Source organism: Pteronotus mesoamericanus, unplaced genomic scaffold (genome assembly GCF_021234165.1).
Source record: "Pteronotus mesoamericanus isolate MK-2021 breed Mesoamerican mustached bat unplaced genomic scaffold, CSHL_Meso_final scaffold_54, whole genome shotgun sequence".
Lineage (NCBI taxonomy): Eukaryota > Metazoa > Chordata > Mammalia > Chiroptera > Mormoopidae > Pteronotus > Pteronotus mesoamericanus.
The window spans coordinates 20,411,850-20,439,815 of NW_026555321.1; the positions used below are offsets into that span (position 1 = coordinate 20,411,850).

Here is a 27,966-nt window from a genome sequence, read left to right on the forward strand (position 1 = left end):
AACTTATGTGTAGTTTCTAAAAGGGTGAAAAAAAAAAAAGGAAACCCTTTGATTTCCACACGCCCATCTCAAGATAATCCGATTGCAGATTTGAGGTTCTAGATTCCAGGTTGAGAGTTTTCCAATGTTAATACCAACAGAACTGGCACACGCACAGGAAGATGAATGTAATTATTATTCCTCTTTCTGGTCACTACTGTCACTCTCTATTTCTCTTTCTTTGCATGAATTTGTTTAAAAGAAAAATAATTTTTGTAATGACTATTTGCAGTTTAAAAATCAATAAACCCCTTTTTTTCCAAGAAAAAATAAAAAAATAAAACTAAAGTCATTTACGCCCTGGCTGGTGTAGCTCAGTGGATTGAGTGTCAGCCTCTCCACTAGGGAGTTACCAGTTCAGTTCCTGGTCAGAGCACATGCCTGGGTTGAGGGTCAGGTCCCTGGTTGGGGGCGTGAGAGAGACAACCAGTCGACGTATCTCTCATATGTTGTTGTTTCTCTCTCTCCCTCTTTATCCCTTCCTGTCTTTGTAACAATAAATAAAATCTTAAAAAAAGAAAACCTAAAAAAAAAATTAAAATAAGCTTTAAAAAAGTCATTTGACAGAATGATGACTTAAGCCATGAATGAATATATACATATTTATATATTATATATATTCTGGTATATATATGCCAAAATTTTTATTTTGTTTTATTTTTGGTATCTGTATAAGTATTTTTAAAATTACATTCAATGTTATTTTTTATTGATCTTGGCACCTGCATTTGGGAGGGGTCCATCCTGCACCTAAGGCAGGAAGATGGTGGCCGCAAAGAAGGTGAAAAAGTAGCTGGAGTTGATCAACCCTAGGCTCCAGCTTGTTATGAAAAGTGGCAAGCACATGCTGGGGTACAAGCAGACGCAGAAGATGATCAGACAAGGCAAAGCCAGACTGGTCATCCTCGCCAACAGCTGTCCAGCCCTGAGGAAATCTGAAATACAGCACTATGCCATGCTGGCCCAGACTGGTGTCCATTACTACTGTGGCAATAATATGGAATTGGGCATAGCGCATGGAAAATACTACAGAGTAAGTGTACTGGCTATACCACTGATCCTGGTGATTCTGAGATCATCAGAAGCATGCCAAACAGGCAGGTGAAAAGTAAATCATACAAAATTTTTCTTTAATAAAACCAGCCAAAACTGGGTTTAAAAACTGCAAGGAAAAAAACCAAAACAAAACAACAAATATTATTTTGTATTAATTTCAGGTATACAACATAGTGGTTAGACAATCGTATACTTTACAGTCTTACCCCTGGTATTTCCAGTGCCCACCATATACAGTAAGTACAGTATTATTGACTATATTTCCTCAGCTATACTTTACATCTCTATGACTGTTTTGTAACTACCAACCTGTACTTCTCAACCCTTCACCTTTTTTATCTAGTCCCCTGTTGGGAAACGCCTGGCCTGGTTTCAAGAGCTGTAACCCTGACAACAGGCTGGAGGGCCCCAAGGCTGGAAATAATCAGGAGGCCTTGGAAAAACAGGCTCCTGAGGCGACTTTACCTGTTCCCCCGGGCAGGGGCATGCCCCTGCCCCTCTGCTTTGCCTTGGGATGGTCCTTGTCAATGATGGGTAAGACCCCCTCAGGGGACGGGCAACCTAAGACAGGTATTGGCCAATAAAGGCAGCAGATAAGAAATTGGGAGACATGGAGAAGGGGCAAAAAGACCCCCACACCTCTCGGCTTGGCCTGGACACGGCCGGAGTCCTCATTGCAGCCGAGAAGCAGTCTCCTTATCTCTTGCTGGTTCCCTCCTCCCACCTGGCTCAGGCTTGAAACACTGCAGGAAAAACAGCCCTAAATCAGATCTGGCCGTTGCCAGGGTAATCTGGCCTAAAAGTAAGTTCTTTAGAGTGTGCTCTGTTCCTCCATCATATCTCTGGTCAGCTCTTGCTGCGAAGGACCTTCACATTATTTACACCCCTTACCCTTTATCATTAAGGCATTTGCCCTTGTCTTCATTCTCTTCTGTTTAGACTGGTCTCCTCTCGGACCCATGTAAATCAGTGAATTCCTGGCACTTGTTTTCTTAAAGGTATCTATTCTCTGTGAACCTTAACTTGCTAATGTAACGAGTGTACGTATGCTTTCCTGTTACATACCCCGCTGATAAGTTTTTCCATAAAAGCCTTGGAACAAAGGGCGACGGGGCCTTCCTCTTTAGGGGGATGTGCCAGGGCCTTCTCCAGGAGGAGGGAAGTGCCCCATCTGCTCTCCCGGCAAACCGAGAAGTGTTTGCGACGTTTTGTGTCACTCCCCCTCATCCGTGGCAACCCCGGGGCGGGCTCTGCGGGTTTCAGACCCTGCTCCCCCCTCGGCTGGCCCCAGCCAGATTCCCTCAGGTGTCAGGGAGCGCTGCGCTCTCGGCGGTGCTCCCCTGTAGCCGCTGCGCAGTGTGACAGTCCCCCGACCTTCTTCCCCCCTAAAGATACATTTTCCAAAAAAGAATTATAGAAGTTGGAAGTGAGCTCATATTTTGAAATGTAGTTTTACTAAATCTCACCTTAAGAATAGAGGAAATCAAAGATTTAAGATCTGTTCACATGGTTGGCTTGAGAACAGAGTGTGGTGGCTCCTCAGAAAGGTCCTGTTTTCCAGGCTTAAACACAGGAGAAATAAACTTACAATGTAATAAGATATTTGAAACAATAACTTCCCTGAAAATATCTGGGACAAATAGTAAGCATGCCACAGAAAGTTTAAAATCAATCTGAAATATGTAACTCTTTGTTGTTACATCTTCCAAAACTACTTGTTATCACCACTTCTTCCCATCTTCCATCCTTCTGACAAATGTTGCACAAAGTAAATCGTACTTGAAATAAACAAAACAAACTGAGAAAATAAAATTTGCATGTCTTCTCTTCAGTCTTTAAAACTTTTTTTTGGCAGTGCTTTCTCACATGTATGTCTAATCTACCTATAACTAGATATTTTAAAATTTTATAGAAGAGAGGCCAAGTCTTATAAATCACTTTTTGCCAAGCACTTTTGTGTGAGAAGTTACTCGTCTTAGTGAAGTCACTCAAGGGGAATTAACTTCAATACCATTATCCCTATGTTTGGGTCATTAACCATGATCAAATATGGGGAACAAGAGAATAGGGTAGTGGAGCCAAACTGTTTGAGTTCAAATCCTAGCTCTGCCACTTACTAGCCACTGATCCTGGACAAGTTATTTACCTTCTCTATACCTTAGTTTCCTTTTCTGTAAGATATAGATAATAATATTACCAATTTCAGAGAACAATTACATACCCAATTACAGGAATAAATGCATTAATATTTGTAGAGTGTCGGGAACAGTGCCTAACATATAGTAGATACAAGGGTTTGTTAAATAAAATATTGAAAGAAAAAGGTAGGAATTTATCATTCCCATTATTATTTTGAGTTTTATGAAGTTAAAAGAAACCACCACAATATGCCATTTTTCATTAGCTCTCTGTATACTCTTGAAAATGTTTTTTTAATCAAACTTCTTAAACCACATCTTGAAATAACAACTATTACTAAAGTGATGGAAGTTCCATTAGGCGAAACAACAGGAAAACTTGAGATCTTATTAAAACTGATGCTTTGATTGAGGATTTCTTTCTAAGAGAACACAATATTTTTAATATTCTCAAAAAATCAAAACAACTAGATGTTAGCACTAGATGTAGCACAACTAGAGCTAATAGAATGCTTATAAAATAAGTCATTGTAAGTGTGAAGACATCCCATGGTGAGGCCAGTTTCACTTCACAAATGTGAAGGTAAATACTGCAGAAAGAATAAAACCAAGCAAAGGCATTTGTTTTCTAAAGATTCATTATCTTGTTAATGATGAAGTAGAATAATTTAAAGTAGAATAATATTGAAGTAGGTGGTAGATATCTTTCCAACTTTCTTACTCTTTTGCTATATCTCAACTTCTTTCTTATAATGATAGAAGTAAACTGCCTCTCCTATACCCAGGTTTTATTGACCTAAATCAACTATATAGTCTTAAGATTATATAGTTAGTTCCTAAGAAGTTACTCTTCATTAAAATGTGAAGAAGTACCCATATGGAAGGGAATTTCTAAACTTGGACTATCCTAATCTCATTAAAGCAATTGACAAAAAACATTCCTGTGATCAACAAATTTTTTTTTATATTTCATGTATTTAATAAACAGCCAGACGGCACTTACTGTGTGATAGTCCTGTGAGGCACGTGCTAATAGTAACATCATACCCATTTTGCAGATGGTGGGACTGAGGCCAAATAATCTGCCTGCAGTCACAGACCTGGAAGGTGGCAAGGATGGGATCTGAACCTAAGCTGTCTTCTCCTAGACACTGCACTTTTAAACTGCTAAACCACACTGCCTTCCTTTGAGGAAAAGCACTTTGGTAAGATTTTCAGAAACTTGCACCTCATTCCTACATTATTTTGTCATTGTATATTCTATCCAAAATGTCTCTTTGTGCAACATTATTGCCTGAAAAAAATGACTGCAAAGATGATATGTGAATACCATCCAAATTCAGTATCACTTTATTTTGATAATTTCAAATTTGATGCCTTTTTTTTTTTTTACACGACAAGCCAGGGGGTTCTTGTAGTAGATGTAGGAGTAAGGAAGTATTTTAAAAAATGCATACACTGATTAGAGTGAATCAAAGAGACATGGAGCTAATTAAGAGAGCTCCCTATGGCCAAAGCTGGGAAATTTGAGCAACAAAATACATAACAGTATTGGATTAGAATCCACTATATAAAATAAATATCCATTAACCCATACTAGTATAAGTAAATAAATACATAGATAAGAATAGACCAATCTCTTATGGAGAAGAATTTCCAACAATTTAAATAAATACTGTTCAAGGAAATGTAGCATAATTCCCCCCTCTTTAAGTTGGCTGCATATAGCGACTTTGATGCCTCTTAATGAAAGTATAAAAGTGAGGGGTTTTTTTTACACTTTATTCTGGAAAATGACATTCTTATTTTGCCACTTCAAACTCACTGAAAGATTTGGGAAGTAACTTTATACTCACAGAACATCTAATTCTCTTGATTAAATTTGACCTGCCACAATCACATAGACACAACCTTAAGCTTATGGTTTTTATGAAGATGTAATAAGATGTGAAGATGAGATTCGATGCTCTCATTTGGAGGCTAACATATCCAGGTTAACAATCTAATATGTTGATAAAGTAATCAGATATTTGTTAATGACTCATGCTTTCCCTTAGCCTTGCCTAGCAAGAAATTTAGTGCTAAAACCTCCAACAGAATTTCCAGATCTCTCCAGATCTTTGTGTTGCAAAGTCACTGCCCAATCATGTAATCATAACTGCATATTATTGAAAGTCCATTATAAACTCCTCAAAGAGTGCTTCAACCTTGACACCAAATAATAATAATAATAATAATAATAATAATAATAATAAAAGAACAAGTTTCCAGAAACCAGAGCACATGACCATAAAAGCAGTCAACCTAATAAGAACTGACTTTTACTGAATTAACACAATAATTTTATAGTCCAGTGTTTTGGAGCCCAGAGTTAATGATCTTTTTCAGAGAAACATGCTGAAATAAAAAGATTGCAGCTAGCCCCATTAAAAACACATTGTCCCCTCAAAAGGCAAAGAGAGTGCTGCCCATTTTAGAGTGGCCAAATGTGAAATAAAAGAGATGGAGGCAAAGGCTGCTTGCTGGCATTTAACGCTGGTTCAGTGAATATGAATAAATGACTCTGTTTCTCTATTCCTCTCTCCTTTGCAAACTGTTAGGTTTGCAAACCCCACATGCCAATTTCAAGCATTTTAGTTTTATCTTCACCATTTGGGCCATAGCTATACTATTTATGGCTTAATATATCTCTCAACTGACTCCTTTTAAAATGTTACCCACCCTGCATGTGAACTCAGAAAACCTGGCTTATATGTATTCCCATGTTCATTAAACTAATTGTAAATGACTATAACCATTAAGTGTTGATATGTTCACTATCTAAAATTACACGTGGCACATATGAATTTTAGGAACTATTGAAATAATTCAAAAATCACTGAAAATAATTCTAGAAAAAGTCATTTATTTTTTAGTGGGAGCTAAATGTACCAAGCAATATTCCAAATGCATGAACCTATTTAAACCTCACTATACTCCTATGAGGAGGATATTACTTTATTTCCATTTACAAACTGTGCAAACTGAGGCACAGAGAGATTAAGTCACGTGCTCTAGTCATACAGCAGGCCCTGTAGCTGAGACAGATTTCAGTTGTGACCTTGACTTCAGAATGTGTGCTCACAACCATGATGCAATAGTGCCCCTCTGGGCGTATCTTCAGACCCTGTCCAAAAGTTCATGTGCACAGAGATTGCTTTCAGGACAACTACAGCATTTTAACTTGCACTTCCATTATCTTCTCTTCAATCTTCTTATACTTTCTCTGGGGAAAGTGTAACATGTAAGAATCTGGGAACCAATCCAGCAGTCAGCATTTGGGGAAGATCTGGGGGCTCATCCCAGATCTTGGAGAGCAGGCTGGGTGCCTTGGAACAGTAGGTCTTCTATGGGACAATATACTTTGGTCCCATTATATTTATCATTCCCTGTGGTTCTTTGATGAAACCAAAATGCTATACACGTCTCAATATGTCAGCATTTCTGAGTCCCTCTTTTATGCCTATCAATTTGCTAATCAATATGAAGGATACAAGAGACATCCCAAACACAGTATTTGCCCTCTATTCCACCTATTACTGCCTTAACTATCCCAAAATTCAGTGGCTTAAGACAGCCACTTTATTTTGCTCACAATACTATGGGTCAGGACTTCTGGAAAAGCTCATGGGCAGCTCACCTCTGATTTAAGTGGCATCAAGTAAAGCGGCCAAAACTAAAGGATCCACTTCCAAGACTGCTTCACTCAAGTAAATGGTGCTTCAGAGTTCCTGGCTCATCTTTCCTCTCCACATGGTGTTTCATCCTCCAGGGCCTCCTCCAGAAATTGAGATGAATGGAAGTTCTACAACTTGTGGGATTAAAGAAGAAACCACATTCACACTGGTAAGAGGGGTGGAGATGCAGAATAGTCTGGTCCCACACCCGCATATGGCAGATAAAAATTGGGAGGGATATCTCTGCTTCAGAGGGCCCCACCTGAGCAGCACAGGATTCCAGCCCCACACAGAGATCCCCTGCCCAGGGTTCTAGTGCCAGAAAGAGAAGTCCCCATAACTTATGGCTATAAAAATCAGTGGAGATTGGAGCTGAGGAAAATGAAAACTTCTGGAGTTCCAGGCAGTTCCTTGTAAAGGGCCCACACATGGACTTACTTGGACTCATTCCCTCTGAGTTCCAGTGTGAGGTAGCAGCTTGAAAGGCACTAGAGAAATAAGGGGAAAAAGTGAATTATCTGGCATCAGGGCAAGGTCTGGAGGAGACCAAAAAACATGGCCCAAATGAAAAACAGATCAAAACTCCAGAAAAAGACTGAAACAAAATGGAGACAAGCAACCTACTAGATGCAGAATTCAGAACACTGGTTATAAGGATGCTCAATGAACTTAGCAAAGACCTTAACAGGATAAAAAAGAACCAGACAGAAATAAAGGATACACTAATTGAAATAAAAGATAATTTAGCAGGAGTGTCCAATCCATAGTCCACAAGCCACCTGCAGCCTAGGACAGCTATGAATGCTGACCAACACAAAATCATAAATTTATTTAAAACTTTTTTTTTGCTCATCAGTTTTTGTTAGTGTATGTGTATTTAATGTGTGGCCCAAGACAACTCTTCTTCCAATGTGGCCCAGATGCCAGATGGTTGGACACCCCTGACAGGGAATCAACAGTAGAGCAGATGAAGGTGAGAATCAAATCAGTGATTTGGAATGTAAGGAAGAAAAAACACCCAATCAGAAGAGAAAAAGAAAAACAGAATCCACCCCAAAATGAGGATAGTACAAGAAGCCCTTGGGACAACTTCAAGTGTACCAATGTTCTATCATAGGGGTGCTGGCAGGAGAAGAGAAAGAGCAAGAAATTGAAAACCTACTTAAAAAAATAATGACAGAAAACTTCCCTACATTGATGATAGAAGTAGACATACGAGTCTAGGGAGCACAAAGAGTCCCAAACAGGATGAACCCAATTAGGTGCACACCAAGATACATCATAATTAAAATGCCAAAAGTTAGAGACAAAGAGAAAATCTTAAAAGCAGTAAGAGAAAACAGTTATTTACCAACAAGGGAGCTCTTGTCAACTGATTTCTCAAAAGAAAGTTTGCAAGTTAGAATAATTGGCAAGAAATATTCAAAGTGATGAAAAGCAAGGACTTAGAGCCAAGATTACTCTACCCAGCAAAGCTATCACTTAGAATTGAAGGGCAGATAAAGAGCTTCCCAGACAAGGAAAAGCTAAAGGAGTTCATCACCACCAAACTGGTATTATATGAAATGTTAAAGGGTCTTCTTTAAGAAGAAGAAGGAAAAAAACCCAATAAAATGACAATAAATATGCAAGTACATACCTATCAACAACTGAACCTAAAAACAAAATAGATGAACCTACAAAACAGAAACAGAATAATAGATACAAAGAATGTTTTGATGGCTGCCACATGGGAGAGGGGTTGGGGAATGGGTGACAAAGGTGAAGTGGTTAAGAAATTAAAATTGATTGTTACAGAATACTCATGGGTATATAAAATAGAGCATAGGGAATATAGTCAATAATAGTCTAATAACTATGTATGGAGTCAGATGGGTGCAAAATTTATCAGAATGATCAGTTAAGTTTGTAATGTCTAACCACTGTGGTATACACTTGAAACTAATATAATAATGTATGTAAAATGTGATTGAAAATTAAAAAAATGATTAAAAATAAGTTTTTTTTAAAAGGTAGGTAGGTGTCCAACCTTTCAATGGGGAAGTATCAAGGTCATAGTGTGAAGGGGCATGTGGGGGCAGAGGATGTCGCCCCCGTCTTTGGGACATGCAGTCTGCTTTTACTCTGAGTCAAGGGTTCACAGAAAGAATCCATGGATAAAATTCAGGAGGTCTGTGAACTTAGATGAAAAAAATTTTATCTTTATTTTCCCTAATTTCTAACTAAACTTTAGAATCTCTGTCCCTTTTGAATGTAAGGACAAACTACAGTTGTTCTAGAGACTCTTGTGATTTTTTTTACCAATAGAAATCACAGATATTTTTACAGCACATTCAGTTGTTATAAATATTTCAAAATATTATTTATATTCATGACTCCTTTGAAATGATAGTGGCTATAAAATTTTCTACTAGGTCTTATTTAAAGTACTAGTGAAGAAGCAATATATTATTACTCTTTTACAATTTTTTTTAGCCTTTCAGTAGCTGCATTTCAATTAAACCAGTTTCCTTTATAATCTTATATATTTTATTTTAGACATTTAAAAACATTATTCTAGACAGGGGTTTATAGGACACACTGGATTTTTGATTAGGTGTTTGTTTCCTTATTGTTAAGTTTTGAGAGTTCTTTTTACAATCTGGTTAAAAGTCTTCTGTCCATACATAATTTGCAAATATTTTCTCCAAGTCTGTAGCTTGTATTTTCATTCTCCTAACAGGACCCTTTGCAGAACAAAAGGTTTTTATTGTGATAAAGCTCAATTTATCAAGTTTAACTTTTAAGAATCATGCTTTTGATGTCACATGTAACAATTCATCAATTAAATCCAAAATTGCCTTTTTTTCCTAAATTTTTCTAAAAACTTTTCTAAAAATTTTATAGTTTAACTTATGATTATGTCTATAATCTGAAAGTTTCTTTTTCCCCCTTATCTATGGATGTCCCATTGTTCCAACACCATTTGTTGAAGACTATTTGTAATACCTTGAGTTGATTTTGCACCTTTGTGAAAATTATAAATTGGCATCATATGTGTGAGTGTATTTCTGGATTCTCAGTTCTGTTGCATTGATCTATGTGTCTATCCCTTTGACAATATTGCACTATCTTGATTACTATAGCTCTATAATGAGTCCTTAAATTAGGTAGTACAATATGTTAAAACATAATTTTCATAAAAAATTAAATTATGACTCCCATACAGATATAAAAATAAAAGTATGGATCTCATATAGATATAAACACTTTATTTCACTGGCTAATAAGGGAACTAAGCAGATGTTATAAATCATTCAAAAGAAAGATGAAAAAACACGCAATTATATGGAGTAAAAGAAGATTAAAATGAATTCCAAATGAAAACAAAACTAGTTTTTCCACAGAGTGTGAAGAAAGACATTTGAACCTCTGTGAAATATTGTCTGTTTATTTTACAGAGTTGCATAATAGCTCCTTTAGAGTCAAAATCTGATAAAGTGTAAAGTTAGGTTATAGACAATGCATAGTTTTCTATTGAAATAAATTTTTTTTCTACAGATTGGTCCAAATTTATTCTTCCCTTTTAAAACTTGTTTTACCTCTTCTCTTTTCCTTGCTTTTCTATACAAATGTTAACATTAGCTTGTCTTTATTTACCAAAAAAATCTTTTTTGTCTTTGGATTAGTATTATATTAAATCTATAGTTCAGTTTGGGAAGAATTGATATCTTCGCTTTGTTGAGTCTTCCACTTTAAGCAACAGTATATTTTCCATTAAGTCTTCTTTCTTCTATCATCATTTTATAGTTTTTTTTTTTAACATACAAATCCTGTACATATTTTGTTAGATCTAAAACAAACTATTTAATTTTTTGAGCTACTGTAAGCTGTATTTTTAAAATATTTTGCCTTCTAGTTCTACATTCCTACTGTATAGACATGTGTTCTTATGCTTTGGATGGTGTGGCTCAATGGATTGAGCACTGGCCTGCAAACCAAAGGATCGCCAGTTTGATTCCAGGTCAGGGCACATTCCTGGGTTTTGGGCCAAGTTCCCCTTAGGGGAGTGCCTGAGAGGCAACTACACATTGATGTTTCTCTCCCTATCTTTCTCCCTCCTTTCCCCTCTCTAAAAATAAATAAATAAAATCTTTTTAAAAAAGAAATGTGACCTTATCGGTTGCAACCCTGCTAAATATACTTATTAGTTCGAGGAGCTCCCTGATGGATTGCTTGAAATTTTCTACATAACAATCATGTTATTGGAGAATAAGCATAGTTGTGTTTCTTCCTTTCAATCTGAATATGTCTTTTTTCCTTGCCTCATTGCACCAGCTAGAATTTTCAATAGTGTTAAATAAGAGGGGAGAGGGGACATCCTTGGCTCATTCTCAAGCTTAGCAAGAAAGCATTTTGCTGTTAAGCATAATGTTAGCTGTAGATCTTTTTTTAATAGATACTCTCTAGCAAGCTGAGAAAATGCCCTTATACTCCTTGTTTGCTCGATGCTTTTATATAGAATGATTGTTGGATTTTGATAAATGCTTCTTGGTATCAGCTGATATACTCATGAAGTTTTCTTTCTTCAGATTGTTAATATGGGGGATTACATTGATTGATTTCTGAATAATGAAATAGTCTTTGATCCCAGGATAAACTCCACTTACTGTGATGTATTATTCTTTTGATATATTCCTCAATTCACTCTGGTAAAGTTTTATTGAACTTTTTTTTTTTATCCATGTTAGTGAGAAAGATTGATTTGAAGTTGTTTTGTTTTGTTTTTAAAATAATACCTTTGTCTGCTTTTGGCATCAGAGTAATGCTGACCTCTTGAAATGACGTGGGACTACTAGGAAGGACTACCAAAAAAACATACCCCTACAGACTCAGAACTTCCCCATGGGTCAGAAATATGTGGGGTGAGCATTCACAATGTCAGAGAGTTTTCTAAGACCAAACCAAACAGAATCTATACACTAGTAGGTGGCTGATGTCACAAAAACACACCATAGATAGAAGTGCATTTCTGAACGTTTTACCATCCTTTCCTACTGCTACACTGCTTGAGTACACTACCTATTTTATTTCAATCTAGAGTGCTGAAGACTTCAAGGACCTCCACCCTACCTACCTCCTTTCAAAATCCTTAATTGAAGAAAAATGTCAGTGTCCGTAAGAACCACATGTGGTAGCCTAGACCCTACAGGACAAAAGCTGGGATGTTTTAATTACTAAAACATTATTTATTGGGGTCCACAGCCTCTTCTATGTCTATTTACTGTAAGGAGGTCATGTCAGTAGTATCAAAACACAGAAACTTCCAGAGTTCCAACACTTGCCTGTATCCTTGATATGTGCACGCTTTGAAGGGTTCAGTCATTGTCATGCAAGAAGCTGGGACCCATCCCCTTTTCCAGAAGTCTGTGAGGTTTCCACAAAGAACTCAACCACTAGTTTGCAGGTATAGTCTGACACCTACTGTCCACAAATGGTCCTTGCATGCCTGCTTTCATAGTTTAAAAATATGATTAAAAATATAAGTCAACACATAAATTATATTTTAGTGTTTCTTAGGAATGAAAGAGCAAATCTGGATTCTTTTATCTACAATCCAATGATTCACCTCTTTCATTCTTAACATCATATCTAGCTAAAATTCACCATCACTGTTTCTTTAATATTGGGCCAGAATTTGAGCTTTCATTGATCTGCAGAATAATGTTAGCAGAAAAATATTACTGAGGAAGTGGGTTATATCAATCAAACTTTGGGGTACTTTATTACTTATGCACAGTCTGAGGTTCAGTTAAGGTCTCCAGCTGCTGCAGAAAAAACAATTTTCCTCATCCAGATTTAAATTCTGTGGTCAGAAATGCAGAAGAGAATATAGAAAAAAGGTAGACCAAGACTTTGTCATTTCATTTCTCTTTTCCTGGAAACCTCTGTCCATCCCCCCTCACTTCCCTCCCCTCCACCCACCCCACCAAACACCTTTCCCAGATTCCCTAGTCATCAATATTCAGATCTCAACTCAAATGTCACTCCCTAGAGAGCCTTTCCTGATTACCTGAGTAGTCTCTCGGCCCTCCCTATCCCCTAGCCCATTACCCTGTTTTTATTTCTTCATAGCACTTAGCACTAACAAACTATTTGATTCATTTATTTTTCAATATATCTATTGTCTTTCTCCACCACAACCTCTTCCCCCTGAGAGAGGTTAAGGGCCATTTTCTCATTTACTGCTACTTTTTCAATACTTAGCACAGGGCCTGATATATATTATTAGTTAAAAAAAATAATAAACACAATTATTTTGTACATCAGCCATTTGCTGGCTGAGAGCTTCTGTTTGGTTTTGTCTTAGAAAAGTCTGCCTCCCAAATGCTCACCTAAAGCTTTTCTAAACTACAGGGACTACCTGAGTCTGCAGCAGTGAGCTGGGAAGAATTTTATGAGCCGACTAGCATGGGAGGCTTTAAGAGTATTATTATTAATTTTTGTAATTGCTGGAAGAAAATGTTTACATAAATACGTTGGATTAATAGCACATTTGATATTCTGAGATCCGATAGGAACATTAATGTGGCCATCAGAAACTTGGAATCTGATCCCAGATTCAGAGAAAATCTGGAAATAATTATTCCCTAAATTCCAATTATAGGTAAGATGGTGTAAAAACACTTCACACCTTCTCTCATACTGAATATAATTACAAAATCTGGACATAATGCATGGGAAAGTATTTGAGAAGTCTGAAAAGTGAATAGCAACAGGCAGATTGGGGAAGAACACCGGAATTTGGAATATCATCAATCTAAATCCAAATATGTCAATACTAAGATTAATGTATATGATCTGAACATACTCATTTAAAAACAAGAATTGTCAGAATGGATTTTAAATAAACATAACCCAACTCTACTACCTACAAGAAACTCAGTTCAAGTATAATGTACATTTATGAAAAGTAAAAGTGATAGGAATAATAGGAATATCCCATATCAGGCAAGTAACACATCATTCATCAAATATTTGTTGGAAATATAATAGGCTTCAGACATTATGTTGCATACTTCTAGGTACTAACTCATATTAGAAGTCATATGTAAGAATGAGCTATATTAGCCTTGGCTGGTGTGGCTCAGTGGATTGAGTGCTGGCCTGTAAAACAAAGAGTCACAAGTTCAATTCCCAGTCAGGGCATATGCCTGGGTTGCAGGCCATTCCCCCAGTAGGGGGCACACAAGAGGCAACCACACATTGATGTTTCTCTCCTTCTCTTTCTCCCTCCCTTCCCCTCTGTCTAAAAACAAATGAATAAAATCTTTTTTAAAAAAAGGATGAATTATATTAGTCAGGAGACTAGATGATTGTACCAGGATAAGAGTGAGATAGGTAGAAATGGAAAAACAACAACAAAACCACAATTCAATACTTGAGATAGCTTTTTATCCATCAAGGCAAAATTTCCATCCATTCGTCAAGATTTCCAGGCAGGGTAGTTAAGTAGAAATAAAGTGGGAAGAGCAAAATCACTTGCATAGATTATATAATATCCTTTATTGGGTCATATACCCTTCTTTTAAATAAGCATGATTAACAAAACCAAAATAGAATATGCACTAATCAGTACACCATGGTCACCTAGAAAGTAATATTAAAATGAGGAAAGAAGTTAAGACAAGGTTAGGAATCCTAACTGATGGGGAATAGCATAGCATTTTCTATTCTGTTTTGGGTGGACCATAATCTTTTCTTTAATGCAGGATTAAAAAAAAATAATTTCTGTCCATCCCATGTGATCCAGGGACTATCATCTTGTTTGCTGACTAATATAACACACTTTTAACTGTCTTTTAAGATTATGAATTAGTACCTTAAAACATAACATAAAGTTCAGAACATAAAGTTATGCGTTAAACTTAGTAGATTTTCAATAATATTTGATGGATGAATAAATAAATGTACATGATACTTGTTTTATGTGAGGGACATGTTTCCTCCCCTAGTGGGACTGGTAGCATCAAGCAACATTAAATACAATATTGCTGCAATTCTAGAAGAAGAATGATAGAAAACACTTTCAGAGTACTTACCATATACTGTTCTGAGAGCTCCACACATACTAACTGGTTTGTAATTTCAGTAAACATGAAATATATTACTACTAGCTCTGTTTTTCAGATGAGAAAACTGAGGCATAGAGAAGTTTAATCATTTGCCTAAAGTTACCTTTCCTAAAGAGTCGGTAAGTTATAAAAAATGGGATTCATATTCATGTAGTCTGACTCCAAAGTACGTGCTCCAAACTGCGACTGTGCTGTGGTCCAGTCAGGTGGCGTGTGCACCAGAATTGCGTGGAAAGCTTGTTTCCACAGATTGCTGGGTCCCACCCATGGCAACTCTAATTCAGTAGGTCTAGGGAAAGACCTTGAATTTGCTTCTCTGACAAGTTTCCAGGTGATGTTGATCTGGCCTGAGGGTCACACTTTGAAAAACATTGCTAAGTGCATTAGCAAAGGGGACAATAGGCCCCTGTAGACATTTTCTTTCTCTAATACACTGTTTGAAGAGGTTCCTGATCCTGACCAGACATTATGCGAGCTTCTGGTGCAAACTACGAGAGCCTAGTGGATTTGGATATTCCTTCTCCCTGCTATTTGATCCTAAGTATTTTCTCCTTTGTGGTGATAACAAACTCAATCATAGATTCTAGCAGTTTCCCCAAATTAAATGATACCAGTGGCTGATGAACCATGGGGACTTCCTATTGATTTCTCCCTTATTACTCTCCTCAAGTTTTACCCAAGGTAAGCAGCAACTAGGAAATGACAGTATTCTGAAAAAAGAAAATCTCTTCCTGTTTTACTTTGTCTAAACTTGGACAATCTCTTTAATCTCCCTTTCCTCATCTGTAAAATGGGGATGACAACATTATCTGTTTCATAGAATTTGTCTACCATGCATCAGCTAAGTACATGGTACATGGTAAATACTCAATAAAGAGTGGCTATTATAGTAACAATAAGAATTACATAATGTTATTTCTAACTTGTTTTCAGACAATTCCTGAAAAGCAATGTTAAAGTTCATAATCATGTGATGGGTTTAGTGATGTGTAAAAACAGATGTAATGGCTACTTTAGTGCAGAAGTGTAAGTACTGTAATGAGTTGTGTAAAGTGACTTAAATGTCCATGAAGACGTGTGCTTTGTTCAGGACATGATCATCATGTGCAGAATCATAGATCACTCCCTTTTATAGAGTATTGTCTCTAACCCTGGTTCTATATCTTACAAAGTCCCAGAATAACAGAGAAGAGATAATATATAATAATGTATAGATTGTGTATGTAAGTTATATCTATTATATGTAAATAATATGTAAAAATTATATGCAAATAAAAAGTTGATTTAAAAAATAATGTTTGAGCCCTGACCAGTGTGGCTCAGTTGGTTGAGCGTCATCCTGTAAACCAAAAGGCCACCAGTTAGATTCCTGATCAGGGCATGTGCCTGGGTTGCAGGCCCAGTCTGCAGTTGGGTACATGCAAGAGGCAATTGATGTTTCTCTCACATATCAATGTTTTTCGTCTCCTCTTTCTACCTTACTACCCCTCTCTCTAAAAATAAATAAAATCTTAAAAAAATAATAATCTTTGACACTTTACAATGCAATTGAGCAATTCCATACCTAAGTATATACCCAAGAGAAATGGAAAACATGCCCAAACAAAAACGTGTACATCAATGTTCATAGGAGATTATTCATAATCACCAAAAACTGGAAACAATCCAAATCTCCATCAACTAGTAAGAGGAGAAACAAATTGTTGTACACCCATCCAATGGAATGCTACTACAGGAAAAGCAACGAAGTGCTGGCACATGCAACAGCACGAATGAACCTTTAAAACATAATGCTAAGTGAAAAGAAGCCAGACACAAAAAACTGCCTATTATATGATTCTATTTATATGAAATTCTAAGCAAATCAGACATTGCCTGAGGTCGGAGTAGGAACAGTATTATCAGGGCAGTGCTCAGAAAAATTAAGTACTCAGTAAGCATCAGCTGCTGATATTGAAGACTGTTTGCTGGATAGGCATAAAACTAATGTAAGCAATGCTCATTATGAACATAGGACCCTCCATTGAACTTGCTACGTCTCAACCTACATCATACTCTTTTTTAATGCGATTGAATACGAATTTTTTCCCTATGTGAGTTTAAATTTGTGTTTTCAACAGTGATTATTTGTATTGAATATCTCAGGGTTCTTTAACTGCTGTTGGAAATTCTCTGGTTTTCAAAATGTTTTGAAGTACTTTCTTGCTTTTGGAGAGCGTTAAGGTTACATCTTCATTTCTTCAGATAAAAACTACAAAATATAGAGTATGAGAAATGATCAAGAGATACAGCCAATGAGTCCAACTCCAAGATGCCCTGAAGATCTAGGATAAAGCATGACTGGAGGCTATTGCCATTAAAAGAATAAGAAACTGAGGTCACAAGATTGAAACTTAAAAGAATCAACACCAGAATTGGAGGTAGCTGTTCATAGGAAATTGTTACAGACATTACCCATGTACTTTATTTTTGTTACATGTTTAGCATATATAATTTATAGTAACATATTAATATATTAAACATCTTACATATACATATTACAAAATAAAATGACTGTAGAAATACTCCAAACAATATGGAAAACTACAATTTACTACAGACTAAGAAAGAACTATAGCAAAACTGGAAATAAAAAAGTCAAGAGATATTCTTGCACATTATTTGAAATGACCTGTATTGAAGGATGTTCATTCCAGCCTTGTCTGTAAAAGCAAAAGACTGGAAATAACTTAAATGTCTACCAATAGGAGAAAAACTGAGCCCCGGTTAGGATGACTTACTTGGTTGGGAGCCATTCTGCAAAGTGTAAGTTTGCCAGTTGGGCTCCTGGTCAGGGCACATCCCTAGGTTGTAGTTCGGTTGGAGCACGTGCAAGAGGCAACAGCTTCAATGTTATTCTCTCACATTGATGTTTCTCTCCCTTTCTTTCTCCCTCCCTTCCCCTATCTCAGAAATAAATAAATATAATCTTTTTTAAAAAAATCAGACACTCTGGCTGGTGTGGCTCAGTGGATTGACTGCCAACCTGTGAACCCAAGGGTTGCCACTCAGATTCCTAGTCAGGGCACATGCCTGGGTTGCGGGCCAGGTCCCCGGCAGGGTGAGGCAACCACATGTTACTGTTTCCCTCTTTCTCCCTCCCTTCCCCTCTGTCTAAAAATAAGTAAATAAAATCTTTAAAAACAAATAAAAAAAAAAAGGAGAAAAGTTGAAGTACGTTGCACTGTATGAAATTGTTTTCGGCCTTCACAAAGAGTGAAGCAAATTACATAAACCGATTTCTTTTTTTTTTTGAAAGTTTCCTGTTTTGTTTAATTTTTTTATTTGTTTTTTCAAATACGTTTGTCTCTGTCTACCCCCCACCACTTTCCCTTGCCCCCTCACTCCCTCCCTCAACTCTTCCCCTTTGGTTTTGTCCATGAGTCCTTGCTATATGTTCCTTGACTTTCTCCTTCCCTTCCTTTTCCCCCACTCCCCCTCCCTCCATCCCTCTTGTCTCTGTTGATTTCTTTTCCTTTCAGTGTTGCTGGTCTTATTTTCCTTGCATCTTTGTATTGGTGGTTAGGTTCCGCTTATAGGTGAGATCATATGGTATTTATCTTTCACCCCCTGGCTTATTTCACTTAGTATAATGCTCTCCAGTTCCATCCATGCTGTCGCGAAGTTTAGTAGTTCTTTTTTCCTTTCTGCTGCATAGTATTCCATTGTGTAAATGTACCATAATTTTTTGATACAATCATCTACTGATGGGCATTTAGGTTGCTTCCAACATTGGCAATTGTAAATTGTGCTGCTATGAACATTGGGGTGCATAGGTTCTTTTGAATTGGCGTTTTGGGATTCTTAGGGTATAGTCCCAGCAGGGGAATCACTTGATCAAAAGGAAGTCCCATTTTCATCTTTTTGAGGAAATTCCACACCGCTTTCCACAATGGCTGCACCAGTCTGCATTCCCACCAACAGTGTACTAGGGTTCCCTTTTTTCAACAGCCTTGCCAGCACCTGTTATTTGTTGATTTGTTTATGATGGCCATTCTGACTGGTGTGAGGTGGTACCTCATGGTGGTTTTGATCTGCATTTCTCTGATGGCTAGTGATGCTGAGCATCCTTTCAAATGTCTCTGGGCCCTCTGTATCTCCTCCTTGGAAAAGCGTCTGCCCAGGTCCTTTGCCCATCATAAACCAATTTCAAAGATATATTGTTAATAAAAAAATGTAAGATACTGAACTGCGAGTATGGTTTACTACCATTTGTGTAAAAATCAACCATATATAAACATGTATGTATATGTGTATATATGTATGTGTGTACATATATGTACATGTATATATGTACACACATACATATATCTATTACTACAATATAAATTCCTAAGAACGGTCATGAGGATAAGAGAGACAATAAGGAGTGATTATAAAGAAACAGAAAAAGATGGCAAAGAAAACAATAGCTTCAACTGACAAGCAATAAAAAAAATCTATCCAAGCCAAACTGTTTTATAGCCCTCTGCTTTTAATAAGGACAGAGGTGGCTCAGAACAAGCATAATTCTGAAAATTTTAAAATGTAATAATGCCAGTATATCTTTTATGGGAGATTATCAAAACATTTTCCCAAAGAGAACAAACTGAAAACCTCCTTATTCTCTAAGGCAGACCTCTTGCCTAGAGTACTGAAGGGTTTGCCAGAGATGGTAGAAAAGATTTTCCTATCCTTTGATTTTGGACTCAAACTCCCTCTCCTGTAAAACCTGGGCTTGTGACATACGCAGCACTGATAATTTGGCAAAACAGAAGCAAGAAAATAGTAGACTGCATCGTGAGGGGGCATTGGGACTTGCTCACTGAAGGCCTTTCTCAGCACTGTCAGCTGTGAACTGGAAGCCAGAACACTGCTTATGACAGCAGGAAGGTCACAGAGCAGTAGACATCTTTCCTCTCTAAATAGCCTGGTTTATAAAGAGAACTGTATTGAGCAGATAACAACATGGAACACAGTAGGAGGAGAAGAGAGTCTGGAGCAGAACAAAGTCAGAACTGAAGAGCTGGGAGAAAGACATTTATTGTATTTATTGATTTTCATGGATTCTGCTATTAAGCCTTTACTCAGAGAACTGGACCATGTTCTTGGCCTGGCTACCTAAAACTTTCTGAGGCCAGAAAAGGGTAGAAAAGGGAGAAAACACCTCCTTTTTTTTGCAATAGAAATAGAAATGTTCAGCAAGGTTTGTTTTCTTTGTCCTTTTGATCAGCAAAGCCAGTGCGCTGCTATTGTTTGCTGGCCTAACAAAAATGAAATCAAGCCTTTCACTGAACAGCCTTCTGTTCTCCTGCCAAATGCTGAATCAACAGTCCAGCTTCTGCAACAGCTTGCTTTAATGATCCTAGATAGTTTCTGTTTGTGTCTCCTACTGGGTCACAAAGAGGAAAGAGGGAAGAGGGATAACAGAAATCAGGATGGCGCAGAAATGAAATTAGTGCTTTGAAGGTTATTTGGTCTGGTATAAAATCAGTTCCCCAAGGAGGCAGAACTGGAATTATTTATTAGCTTTCTACTACATGTTTTGCAGCCATTTCACTTGTTATTATAAAAATGAATGTTTTGTAAAAATCTCCAAAGTTCTCATTGAACAGACTGCATTCAACTATTCTCAATAAATCCTTTTGCCATCTTCATAAACTCTTTGGAAATTTTGATTTATTAATCCTTAAGATTGTGGTGACTCTACCTGACAAGTATAGTCAAGATTTTGATGCAAAATCAGATAAGCAGCCTCCAATCCAGAGGCTCGTTAGGGTCTGAGGTGTTACATGGTTCACTCTGGCCTCTCAAATGACGGAACTGAAGTTCGGCTCTCACAGTCCAAGCTGCTAAAGGCTTGAGTGGGCTCCCAAGGCTATGAGTTAACAATGATGCTTTGTAATAAAGATGATGGCATCCTGAGCTGAAGGGAGTCAAACTTCCTTCTGGAACATTCAGGTCACCATCCCTTCCTGTCTGATTTGTGGATTTGGATTTACCATCCTCCTGGAAATCTGTAGTGGAAAAGATGTTTGACACTGCAATCACAAAGGGACAACTGCAAGGAAAGGTCGGCTACACTCTTCAACAAAAACCGCTCTAACAATCTGAAATGGGATAATCAAAATGCCACTCAAGTCAGTGCAGATTCTTACAAACAACATTAATCAGGCAGGGGTGCTTTTGTGATGAATGTTAGCTGAGTAATGAACGGTCTGACTATGTGCTTTTGATGGGTGAATGCCTTGTGGTCATTTTTTAATGTAAAAGTCTGCTTGAGTGAAGTTGAGAGAGTGATATAAAGTGCAAAAAGAGAAAAGTGGGGAGGGGGAGAGAGAGGGAGAAAGAGAGAGAGGTTATCATGTCTGGAGATAAAACCAGTTATCCTTGCTTATCCTTTGTTTGGATCCTCTCCACCACCAGCTGCCCATATTGTAATCTAGCTCTCTGCTCACTTCAGTATTGGGAGATTCTTCCATATGCTGAGCTAGCTTTTCCCCTTTTCTCAGGGCATGTTTTACCAAAGGGAGGAGCAGGTAAAGGAGTGATGGAGTGAAACTAAGGGGTACGAAGGAAAGAGTCAATAGCTTCCAGGACCTGATTTTTTAATCTCCAAATACCATGTAGACTTGGACTGTGGCTGCAAGTCAACTGATAATGTAATACACACTAAGATACAGCCATTTTACTTAAAAAAAAAAAAAAAGATGACTTGGAAAGTGTCCTCTTAACTCCGGTTGATTTTGTATTATTTTGCAGTTTCATTTCCCCCTTGTCATTTATTTGATTTCACTAGAAACAGACTACGTCCCATTTCTATTACTACTAATTTAGGCCATGAATGGGCTGGAACTGAGAGAGACTGCAGATGAGGATAAGTCATATTTTCTGTTATTTCAAACTATAGGCACAATATTTTTGAGGAGATAATTTATCTATAGTCAAATTTTAATAAAAATGTAATACAGTATTATAAAATTGATGTTGATAAGAATAAAATACAAGTTGTAGGCTTTCCGTGTTATTTTGTGAAAATGCACTAAAAAAGTGTGATTTGCACTATTTGTTTTTCCTTCATTTAAAATCTCTCATATTGGCCCTTGCTGGTGTGGCTCAGTGGATTGAGTGCTGACCTGCAAACAAAAGGGTTGCCGGTTCAATTCCCAGTCAGGGCACATGCCTGGGTTCTGGGCCAGGTGCCCATAGAGGGTCGTGGCAGAGGCAACCACACATTGAGGTTTCCCTCCCTCCCTTCCTCTCTCTCTAAAAATAAATAAATAAAATCTTTAAAAAAAATCCCCCAAAACCTCTAATATAAATATTTAGTAGAATTATGACCAGAAGTGACTCCTGAATGATCAAGGAAAGATGAAATCATGGCTATTAGAGCTTGTGGGTTAAATGAAGTGTAAGTAGTCTAGACTAGGGACTTTGAAATCCAAAAGACTGGTTTGAATGGTTCTGTGGCTTTCTAGTGATAAGACATTGGGAAAGCTAAATGTTAAATACTTTCTCTAATGCCTTGGGTTCCTCACCCCTAAAAATGGGGATATTAATGGTGTATTCCTTTAAAGATTGTGATAAAAATTCAATGAGGCAATATGTTAAAGTCCATCCACACAGTAACAGCACAAAAAGTAACTACTCAATGAATGATAGACATAAGACACGATGATCTATGACATGGTATTTCTTTGAAAACGGGTCCAAAATTATTCAGAAATTTGAGTTAACTAGAATTTTTTTTTCCTTGGCCATTTGGGATAATATAGAAAACCTTAATAACAAATTAATAACTTTTTTTTGGAAGGTGCTAAATAATGATTTACATTTTGCTTGTTTTGGAACTAAGGCAGCACTCCCCTGGCTGGTGTGGCTCAGTGGATTGAGTGCTGGTCTGTGGACCGAAAGGCTGCCAGTTGATTCTCAGTCAGGGCACGTGTCTGGGTTGCGGGCCAGGTCCCCAGTTGAGGGGTGTGAGAGAGGCAACCGATTGATGTTTCTCTCCTTCTCTTTCTTCCTCCTTTCCCCTTTCTCTAAAAATAAATCAATAAAATTTATTTCAAAACTACTCCAAAATGTGGGAATTATTATGATTCACATTAAAAAAAAAAAAAGAACTAAGGCACCATGTAGCCATAGTTTATGTGAATTTCTTACTGTATTTTTCATTAGGGATATTTTGCAAAACATGAGCTTATTCATGTTATAGAACCAATTTGCTTGCTGACAGAGATTTAAATTCAGGAATATAAAACTGCTTCATTTTAATATTTTTAGATAATCTTAAACTGTCTGTTTAACATACATAAATATAGAAATAAAAATGACACATTTTGGGCATGAATTATATTACAATTTTTCATAGGAATATTCAGATATAGCTGTAAAGAATGAACACTTGAACTTCCTCCCTTTTGGTAATAACAGATAATCTAAAACTCTGCTTACTTTGCCATGGTTAGTCCAAGGAAACTGAAACACAAGGATTATATAAACCAGCTGCAGACCCTGAGATTAATTATAGCAAAAAAAAAACAAACAAAAAAACCAAAAACAAAACACGTTACTGAGTGCTTAGTAGGCAGTTGCTCCACATAAGTTATTTTATTTAATTCTCACTGCTGCCTCTCAAAGTACCAATAGCTTTAGTTTACAGATAAGGAAACTATGGTGTAAAGAGGTTAAGGGACTTGCCTGTGATCCTTTTACCACTTTACATTTCCTTCAAGTGCTGATGACGAAAAATGTCAGAATGTAATAATTTCATAGCAGATTGGAAATCTTCAAAATCCTTTATGGAAAAAATATGTAAGACCCTGATTTTTTCTCAAGACCAGTAATGCTGGAAGTGTTTGGATTAACCAGTAAGAACATTTGAATTGGAAAATCCTCAGCAATGTATTTGTTGCTAATAGAGCAGTATAGAGGTTAATTTTAACTAAAGAAAAGGACACAGAGAGGTCTTTTCCTTAATCAGTTAATATTTCAATAATGGTTTTAAATTGTTAAACCACAGAACAAGCATTTCATTTTCCCTCTTGACCTAACCCTGAAAATATGGTGAAACTATGGTAATTAAATGAAAGCATTAAAAAAAAAAGCCCGTAACCTGAGGATATGTTAATTCATTTGAGAGAGAGAGAGAGAGAGAGAGATCGATGTGGGAGAGAAACATCGATCAGCTGCCTCCTGCATGTGCCTTGACAAGGAATTGAACCCACAACCCAAGTATGTGCCCTCACCGGGAATTGAACTTGAAACCTTTCTGGTGTACAAGACAACACTCCAACTAACTGAGCCACCCACCCAGGGCTGAAAGTATGTTTTTGTTAATATAAAATATTATAAGTCCTAAGTCCTTTATATATAAATAGCATTATACTTTAAAAAAATACATTTTCATTATTAATAATGAAATCTATTAATACTAAAATTAAGAGTTTCTGGGATAGGATTAAGTGGGCAGGGGAAACCAGGCTATCATTTGTTTTTAAAAACGTGGAAATTATAATACATATGAGAAGATGCATATGTATAAATATCAAGGAATCCTCATGTCATTTTTTGCCAGATGTTGTCGATCATTTTAAGTTTGTACAATATATTAGTCAGGTATAGAGGAACAGAATAAGCTAAACATATGTGGTGAGATAAACCTTGAGTAAAACTACTGGAGACAAAAAAAAAAAAAAAACCATAAGAAATTAAAATGAAGTCTAGTAGATGATTCTGTGGGAACTTCAAGTTTTCCAACTCAACTGAAAAGTACTTCCTGACGCTGTGTATATGTACAAGACTTTCTGCCGCAGCACTGTCCAACAGAAACCTAATGGGACCCACATAAATAATTTCTCATTTTCTGGTAGCTATGTTTTAAAAAGGAAACAGGCAAAATTGATTTTAATAATGTATTTTATTTAACCAAATACATATCCAAATAGTGTTTCAACATGTAATAAATATAAAAAATTGTTAAGGCCATATTTTACATTTTTTCATATTAAATCTAGTGTGCATTTTAACTTCAAGTATTCAGTAGCCATATAGGTTAGCGGCTATTGCATTGGAAATAGTTCAAATCTTGCTGAATTATGTAGAGTTCTTAGGGCTTTATTAAGGATCTGGGCGTTGATTTAATTAGGTAGGTAATTCAACAGCGCTATGGAGTTCAATACGCAGATGTTTGTCTGTGGGTGCCCTAAAATCTTAAGCCTTTCCTGCTTGTATATTAATTTATGCCACTGATAATAGCTATTGGTATCTAAGAGGCTATGAAATATTACAAGTATATATCATACAATTTAGGACATCTTGTGTTGTTCTTTTCTGATCGTAAATTTGATAATGTGTGCACTATGAAAGTGTCAGAAAAGCTGGATCTTGAATAGAAAGATATATCCAGAAAGAAGTTTGAGGGTGCTGCCTTGTATTTGTTACCCTTTAAATAACAGGTTGAGGTGCATGGGACTGATTTAACAGAAGGATAGGGAAAGAAGAGACAAGTTCTCCTATCCTTCCCAACTCTTGTGTTTAATCTTAGTATCTTAAGGATACTACAAACCTGTGCACATCTAATTAAGGGCAACTAGAGGATTTGTCAAAAACCTTGAAACCACATCCTGTAAGGAACAGTTGAAAGCACTAGGAATGTGACTTTGGGAGATGAGAATTTGTGGTTGGGGTGGTTAGAAGGACTAGCAGAGGAGAGAGAGTGAGATAGGATAATGATCTCTATTGACAAATATGTAAAGGAATGTCACATGAAGAAAAAGAAAATACAAAACCAAAAAACTACTCTTGAAAAAGAGGGCAAACTGAATATAAAGAAAATGGCTTCTAAATTTGCAAAACGGAAAAAAAAAAAAATGTCTTGGGAGGCAGGGAATTTTTCATTACAGGGAATCGGTGGGGATGGGCAGTTCATAATGCCTAAGGCTTCTTCCAACTCCCATAATCAATTTTATCTGTCCCAGATATTAAACAGAGAGTCAGTGTGGAGGTTTAATAGTTTACTAGGCAGTCCTGTGACAAAATCTTGACTCAACCCTTAGGAGTTAGGTCACCTTGGGCAAGTCTCTTGGACTCTCTGGGTCCACTTAATCTGTAAAATTGAAATAATACACCCCACACCTACCTCTGGGATTATTGGAACGCTTTGTAACCATAAAATAAACACAGGTTTCTGTTTCCAAGGGATAAGCCAAGAAGGCCTCTTAACTCAACCTTCCTGTTTCTTTTTTTCTTCTTCCTTTCTACTCTCTTTCTCGTTTTGTCTTCCTACACCCAGCTATTCCTGGTACCAACCCTAAAGTGTATCTTATCTTACTACTGCAGTACAGGACAGTCTACTGTAAATGCAGCCTTTTTCTACCCCAAGTTAGAGCAAAGGGTCAATAAAGTCAAGAAGCAAAGTCTGTGAGAACTGTTGTCTACACTTTATACTGCAATTGCTATTTCTAAAAAACAAATAAACAAAGAAAAATAAAAAGCAAATCACTGAAAAGGATTTCAAAGAAGTCACAATTTCATGGTTGCTCAGGAGGGTGTTAAACCCCTTATCAGAGACCTTTAACTCTCATAAAATAATGTATCCATGCAAGCCATGCTATACCGTCATACTTTGAAGTCTGCAGCAGAATTGAGATAGTATGAAGTTAGGAAAATTCCTTGGCAAGTGGAATAGGGAAACCGAGAAAGCTGAATTGTGTCCCAGCAATTTACAGCCACATGCAGACTGTCACAAGGACAAAGGTCCCAAGTGCCTGGCAGGGGGCAAAACTGGGAAAACAAGGATCTTGCCCCCTGAGAAACCCTTCCTCCCTATATAAAACATCTAACCCTCAGTTGTATTTCAGCTCCAGGCCCAAAAAAGCTGCAAAACCTGGTTGGGGAAGGCCAGAACCAACTGCAAGACTGAGGACCCCCTGCCCTGGCACTGACCAGTCTCCAAAGATCACTCCCTAAAAGGACACACCTGGAAAACTGATGAATACCCTGCTGAAACCTACCCTAAGATTCCTGTCTGCAAGAAGGATATAAAAACCTCAAGACAAAGGATCCATGGGCCTCCCTCTGGAGAGCAGTCCATGCTATATCCTTTCCCTTCTTCCCTACAGGCACGTGCCTCCTGCCGCCTAAACTCTAAAGCAATGGACAGCTGGCAGCTTGTCCCATGCTGATACCCTGAACTTGTGTCCAAGGCCTTCTTTTCTCTGACCTCCCAGTGATCTAAAGCACCCCAGTGTAGGTTCTCCTGTTGCTTCTTCTATGCTAGGCCCTTCCTTGTTTCAGTCCCCAGCTTTAATAAACACTCCTCTAGTCACCTGGACTTGTGAAATCTCTCCTACACAAAGTCGAGAAGCCACACACTAGAGCTGGCCCTAGGCAGACCCGCTCAGGGGCAGGCCCCTGTCTGGTAACATAATTATTTACTTTTGAGCTATTGTCTTTAGAATTTAGGTCTGCGAGTGCACACTCAACTTCTTTAATTAAACCTTTACCCACAGGTAATACATAACATCCCTCTTTTCTCTAACCAACTCCCTTCCCGCAGCTCCTAGACGTTCCGGGAGATGGTATCAAGGGCGCAAATATGGATCAGATTGCTGGGGTTCAAACACCAAATCCACTACTGTGAAGATCCATTACTGTGTCCGTTTTATCTGCAAAACAAGAAAAATTACGGAGTCACAGTTGAAGATTAAGCTCTTGACACATGATCAGCAGACAACAAACGGAGCTATCATTGTATCTTTCTGGCACTGCCAGCAGCAAAAAGCCACAGGCAGCTCCCAAGCTTTGGTGTTTGCGACTGCCCAGACCCACCAAAATTTAAATCCTTAACTGTTTGGGAGTTTCAATAGCACGTGAATCTGTCGT

The 27,966-nt window shown here is 37.3% G+C and overlaps 1 pseudogene; it reads left to right on the plus strand.

The window, feature by feature from the left end:
• Window positions 1–802: 802 nt before the first annotated feature.
• LOC129087921 (60S ribosomal protein L30-like) lies at window positions 803–27,930 on the plus strand (annotated as a pseudogene).
• Window positions 27,931–27,966: the final 36 nt, after the last annotated feature.